This window comes from Palaemon carinicauda, chromosome 9, assembly GCF_036898095.1.
Source record: "Palaemon carinicauda isolate YSFRI2023 chromosome 9, ASM3689809v2, whole genome shotgun sequence".
NCBI classification, from domain to species: Eukaryota; Metazoa; Arthropoda; class Malacostraca; order Decapoda; family Palaemonidae; genus Palaemon; species Palaemon carinicauda.
This window is the reverse complement of record NC_090733.1, coordinates 53,188,555-53,196,036: the sequence shown is the minus strand read 5'-3', so window position 1 is coordinate 53,196,036 and position 7,482 is coordinate 53,188,555.

The window sequence follows — 7,482 nt, the reverse complement described above, 5'->3', positions numbered from 1 at the left end:
GAATTGGTGTATGCAAAGAAGGGTTGCAGAGTGGCAAGAGATTTCGGAGACGGGTGGCTTGAGAGTAGGTTAATGTGAATAAGACTGAAACTATGTTGAGCAGTAATGAAGGTAAGGACAGATAAGCTATTCACTAAAGTGGAAAATCGTTAGGAAGGGGGAATGTGCTGCTGAAGTTGAGAGTAGGATGTAAACAGCTTGGGAGAAATGGAAGGATGTAGCAGGAGTAATATTTGATAAGAAAATGCCAACCAAGTTAAACATCAAGATCTATAACACAGTAATAAGACCTGTATGGACCGGAAACGTGGGGTCCAAGATGAAAAGAGGAAGCAAAGCTTGAGCAAACAGAGATAAACATGGTGAAGTGGGTTGCTTTGTAGATTGGAAAATGTTGAAATAAGAATAATGGCATTAATGGTGAATTTTATAAGAGTAATGAGAGTATCACGATTGTGATGGTGTGGGTACGTGTTGAGGATGAATGGTCCGGAAGAGAGGAAGGAAGGCTTAGGAGGAGGCTGTTATGTGAGAAGATGGAAAGGGAGACAGAGATTTAAACGGAAAGATATAGTAAAGGGTGATATGGAGGGAAAAGGTTTAGTGGAAGAGGATAGAAGGTATTACAGATGGCACATCAGGCAGTCGACCCCTTAATGTAGGGATAGCGGTGGGAAAGATGAGTAGATACTAAACTTTGATTACAGTAGAAGTTTGAAGAAAATATCCCAAAGATGACCAGTGATTTTAACAACGATTAATAAGCCCGCATTATTCCCTATTTGCTGATAAATATAAGACCGGAGAAGATATTAACATTTTATTGTATTTCACAAAATATTCCTATTTCGAATCACTAGTTGTTGCGGTTCTATAGCCATCGACTTATGTGATATATATCAATATACTTTTTTTTTATCGTAAAATAAGCATTGTATCACATCCAAAATCGATAATAATGAGAAGTAAAGGTTGTTGATTTATCAATCCTAAAGCCAAAAGAATATTAGATGTCATTCCATATTCATATCTAGCGCAGTTAGTCAGGCCTCTGAATGCTGCAGTAGTGATGACTTTGTTTGGAACACACACTCTCTCTCTCTCTCTCTCTCTCTCTCTCTCTCTCTCTCTCTCTCTCTCTCTCTCTCTCTCATATGTTAATATGTTCCCTACCTTATAACACTGCAAATGTAATGTAGGCTGCGAATATGTGAAGTGGTGGGATTTATCACATCTTTTCGTCTCATTTCAACTGTATGTCTTCATCCTTATGAAATTTGTTAATTACAGCCAAATATGGCACACGAGTCGAGTTAGAAATTTTTACTTTTATTTCACTATTAATAACAAGAAAACGAGGCCCCAGCAACATTCCCCTGTTAGACTCACTCAGTCTACTACTAATTGAGCAAACCCTATGTTTTTCCTTGTAGTTACGCCACTCTCCGCCTTTGCAATTTTGGAGTGTTTAGTGTTCAAGTGGGTAAACCTGTTCTCAAATATTTCTGGCCTTGATTTAGACTCTAGATCTTAGAGTATAGTTTCGTAATTCTAAATGATGCGGTTATAGTGTCCCAAATGAAGAAATGACACTTCTTTATTTGATTTTGACATTACTCATAAGTCTGTTTAGTTAATTGAAAAATTTAGCATTACAAAAATACTTACGTATGTTAATCTAATTTTCCAAGACTTATATCCATGGCTGAGTTTTATCTTTAAATCGTCAGATTGTAAAATCATATGGAGACATATGTTCTCCTAGTGAAGAAAGGATCCAGAATCCCTTAAATCCAGCTTGCGAATCAAAATCTGAGACGCAACAGAGCACTATAGTAAATATTTATGTATGTATGTATATGGACTAATGTAAGTGATATTACATGGGGCTTTGAATTTAAAACTAATTTAGCAACTCCCAGTAAACCAATTCTAATTACAGACATAATAAAAGTAAAAATGAAGACATGTTTTTTTAGGTTAATCTTTATATATAGTACACAAATATTCCAATATTTAGATAAATCCTCCACACATAAAACACACATATTAGTGAGATAGCATCTTATTTTCAGAAATTTCAAGTTCTTTCTGTCCAATTATTTTCACGCTCCTCAACTTTTACAGGGTTTTGCAAGTGTGAGCAGCAAGCTAATTTGAAATTTATAAATGTCAATGGAAAAGTCAGTTAATGAGAGGTTGGAATTCGTTTTTATATGAAGATTCAATTAGATAACTGTAATTACCCATCTAAATCAATTATTTTCAATGTTATTTCCTGTTTATCCGTTTTTTTTTTTTTTTTTTTTTTTTTTTTTTTTTTTTTTTTTGTAGTGAAATACTTACCTTTTTGTCATTTCTTATGGAAATGGCTATCTTTTCCTTTCCTTGCTATTCCATACTAATGTTTTACATAATTTCTTCATGTGTGAATTCAATTGTTCCTAAGTTTCGGTGAATATATGACAGAAAAAAACCGACTATGTTAAAACTATTTTCTGCTACTCTGACTTGTCAAACCCTCTACATATCAGTAGGTTTCAGAGAGAAATAGGCCGAGATTGGCCACAAGATGTCTTGGCCCTTTGTATTTAATTACATTCAACGGGAAATGAAAGAGGAGATCTACATATCACGAAATCGATCTATCTTGCACAATTTGAATATTATTAAGTTTTGTTTCTCAGCACAAACGAATGGCTTTAGTATCATCCTCGGGCTAAATGAACAAGGTAAATGTACACGCTGACACTAGAAATTGAAATTTCTTCGGTAACTTTCACATCAACCATTAAATAATTGTGATATCGCAAATGGAATAATAAGTATTTTTCTATTGAAAATCTCAGGGAATCGTGAACTTGGTAATGAACATGCCTTGCTATTTATCATCTGTCAAAGCAAAATCTATCTCTCTCTCTCTCTCTCTCTCTCTCTCTCTCTCTCTCTCTCTCTCTCTCTCTCTCTCTCTCTCGTCAAGTTTCCTAGTAGCCGACATATATTATGTAATATCTTATAATGAATCAAAGGTAATTTTTTTTTTCTATGTATCAGTAGCTCAATGGTGTTGTCAGGCTCGTTTAGTATTTATCACAGATACCGAGTTAATCCTGGACAAAATGGGTAAGCTCCGTGTTGATAATTTGTGTATTGGAATTTTCCTTAACTACTATATGTCTATATCTCAAAGAAATTCCCTTTGAAAAAAAAAAAAAATCTTACTGGATTCAAGATCAAACATGGTGTTGGTATAATTCATGACTAGGAATATGTTATATAAATAGTAAGAGCAACATCCATGATTTATTTTTTCAGCATTTTGGGTGGTATCTTAGGTGACAAGTAATGTAAAAGGCGTCTTTCACTTTCAGATAGAAATATAATATAAAACGATTAAAAATATATAATCATCACCTATTTAAGCGTTGAAAAGGTTACCAAAATTGTAGATAACTGAAAACAGTCGTCTCACTGTAATTTATTTTATGTTGAGTTCGGCTATTTTATGATACGGTCATGACCAACAACGTATTTATCTAATATTGAAATACAAAAGATATTGGATATCAGAAAGAAGAATGACTTTCGTACTTCACAAGAGAATTATTGACGGTTCGAAGATTTTACCCTTACAACGAGCAATTGAAAAAGTAATCGACAGTGAGAGAGAAGGTATTCTAAAAATATACGGTTGTATATGCATATATATATATATATATATATATATATATATATATATATATATATATATATATATATATATATGTATAATTATATATATGTATATATGTATATATATATATATATATATATATATATATATATATATATATATATATGCAGTATAAATATATATATATATATATATATATATATATATATGTATGTATAATTATATATATGTATATATGTATATATATATATATATATATATATATATATATATATATATATATATATATATATATATATATATATATTTATATATATGTATATATACTGCATATATATATATATATATATATATATATATATATATATATATATATATTTATTTATTTATTTATGTATATATATATATATATATATATATATATATATATATATATATATATATATATATTTATATTTACATGTATATATATATATATATATATATATATATATATATATATATAAATATATATATATATATATATATATATTTATATATATATATATATATATATATATATATATATATATATATATTTCTTTGGGGTTCAAGCCATGTCGTCCTGATGGAAGTTCCTCTAGGGTAGCTTCCTTGGTTATATTTGACTACGGTGATATTCCCAGAGAATTTACCTTAAGGTACCCAGAATTCTAACTCCTGGAGGGAATATCCCTAAATAAAAGAACCAGGGATATCGCGAAATATCAGAGGACGTATTCTTGACACGCTACATAGCAATCTGCACCCCGAACAGAATTTACACTTCGAAGGGGTCAAGTGGCAAGAAAACGAAAAACGAGAAAGAAAGGAGAGCTGCTCGCAAGGTACCTCTCCTCTCTCGTTACGTATTCGTGCATAGCGCCGCCGACGGTGCCATCTGTATTCCTTTTTGCGTAGATCAACAACTCGGTGTTTTCCCTGTGTTATCTCACGTTTCTTGGATTATTTTCAACATCATGATGCTTTCTCCAACTTCTTCTGCCTCTGCTAAGTTGAGTATTATCTCTTTTATGTATAAATGTAAGCTCTTGGTGATTTTAATATAATTCGATAGCGATATTTTCGTTACAAGAGCTGTTGCCTACCGGAGGCGGCCTGGACGCTGTCGCTCGCCATGCATGAGTAATTTAGTTAGCCAAAGCGATGTTCCCGGCTGTTACGCTTTGATAATTTTAGCTATTTAGCTTTACATAGGAATTCTTTATATGATGCTATTAGTATTTTCGTTTTGGCGAATGATTTGCCAATCCTGGCCTACGCTAGACCTTGTAGACTACACGTTTGGCCCTAGTAATTTGCTGCATGATATTCAGATTTCCGAGTGTTTTAAAATCTTATTAAAGCTTTAGGCAGTTTTATACATTTAAGATTTCGTTGATTTTCTTCAAAGATAGTATACGAGTCAATTTTGGCGATTTAGGTAATCGATTCTCTTCGTGCCTAGGCTAATTGCCTATGGGGCCCTAGTACACTTTCTCACACTCCCCGGTTGCTCTCTTCTCCTCGGAGAATGTGTGCAATCCCTTTTCCTTATGTTTAAGCCTTAGGCTTAACCCTAATGGTTTATCAGAATTGACATTTAGATACAACTATATTGGGATGTTTCTGTTCTTTCCTGTTTCCTGTAGTCTAGCTTCAGGAGGGGGCAGGACGTCAGAGTTCTTAGTCTGGGTCTGTTTCTTTGTAGCATTGTGATTGAGATTCCCTTGCTAGGTTTAGTGCAGACATAGGAGGCTAGCCTCCTTAGTTCACTTTCGAAGGTTTCTGTACGAGATGATTCCTTCTTTTTGTGATCTAGCAGACTAGTCCAGTGTTGTTATTCTCGGTGTGGAGGATGAGATCCTCCTTTTCTGTGAATAACAACGCCTTCCTTACTTTGGTTCCGAGGGAGCTGGCAAATACTGCTGGCCTCCCTCCTCGGATTCCCCCTAGGCTAAGATGAGTTTTCTTGGCTGCGGGGTGATTCTTTATTAGAGCAAGGTTGGCAGGACCCTCTTTCCCCCTTCCCCCTCTTTCCTTTGTGATGGCCTAGCCATTACATCTCTGTCCGTCATTCTACATCTGTACCTAGCATAGGTTAGGATGTGGAGTTGACTCAGTCCCTTGCCGGCCGGCAAAGGCCTTCTTCTTTTGAGTGCTCCCCAGACCTCCCTTGGTCTCTCATCCATTTTTGTCAGTAGAGCCAGATGGCATTGGACAAGGAAGCCTGAATTCATATTCTCCCCATCCTTATGTGCACTTTTTCTGGTTGCCGGGCTATGAGGCAGTACCGTCTCTTATCTCGGCATCCATCCTGTTTCTCTTCTAGTGTTTGTACCCTAGACTGGGCAGTTGGAAGTTCTCTGGTTCTTTTGCTGCCGGCCGGCATTGGTAGTATACCCTTGCCGGCCGGCTATAATAACACACCATAGTTCTGTCGGCCGCTACGATTAGCGGCCAGCAGCCGGGTGCTATCATTGTTTACTTGCTGCCGGCTGGCAATAGAAACACACCAAAGTTCTGCCAGCCGCTACGTTTGGCGGCCGGCAGCTGGGGGCTATCTTGTTTAGTTGCCGGCCGGCAGTCACTGCCGGCCAGCACACGTATTCGAGCCAGCGTTCTTCCACCTAATAGTCTAAAAGTAGTATACTTTGGAACTAAGTTTAGGTATGTGCCGGCCGTCACGTGCCGGCCGGCATATTATCTTATATACTGTAGCCAGTATTTTTCAGTATAGGATATACTGCATGGAGAAAACTATAGTATAGAATATTTTACAACACTAAGTTTTTCTAACACTCTTGTATTGTCTTGTACAGCCCTTTGGTGAAACCATGCAGATAAAGAAAGTGAGTTCTTTCTTCTCTACTATCCAGTATTTTAAAATTACTTATTTTGGTGTGAGCTACACCTATTTTCCTCTGGAAATTACTTATTGGTCACTCTAGTATAGAATTACCATATAATTTTATTATCTGAAAGGTTAGAGCAATTGACTGGGCAGGAAATACAAGTGTGTGTCTTTCTTTCATTTCTTTCTAGCTTAGTTACTTCAAGCTATGAATATCCAGTGATATGTGGTTCATTTGATACTCATGGAATTTTCTTCTCTTTACAGGAGGACCATCCGAAGTGTGGAAGCGTATTCTGCAACGTCCGCAGCAGGAACTTCTGCGGACATGACTTGTGTAGGAGGCACGCAGCAAGCGCAGTCTCCAAAGGTGATCTTCGGTATTGGGACCCGCAGGTATGTGCCATATGCACGACCCTGATTACCGAGGCATTTGACTCCCCTAAGACGGCGGAGTCAAGGGACGCAGCAAGGGAGAAGCTTCGTACCTGGGTAAGGGGCTTTCAGAAGAACACTTCTGATCCCTATCTTCCAAGCGAGAAGATGAGGGCTTACCTTTTCCCCAAGGCATCAGCGGATGCAGTGATTCCCCAGCCTCAAGCGGAGATGCCGTTGGTTCAGATCCCGGTGGATGCTGAAGTCGCGGACGCCCTGCAAGACATCCAAATGGACGATAGGATGTCGGAGGTGTCCGATTACACGGAAAAAGACCTTCTGGCAGAAGACCAGGAAGAGGAGCTGACCCAGGCTCCAGACAATGAAGAGGAGGAATTCGACGAGGAGTCGGCTACCCCGGTTCAGGCCCCTGAACCTGTTCCCTCTACATCGTCCTGTCTCCCAGAGGATCTGGGAAAGACCCTTTCTTCCATTGTTGAGATGCAGAAGGAAAATAATGAGAAGGCTGCTGCAATGAAGTTAGAGATGCGAAGACTTGCAG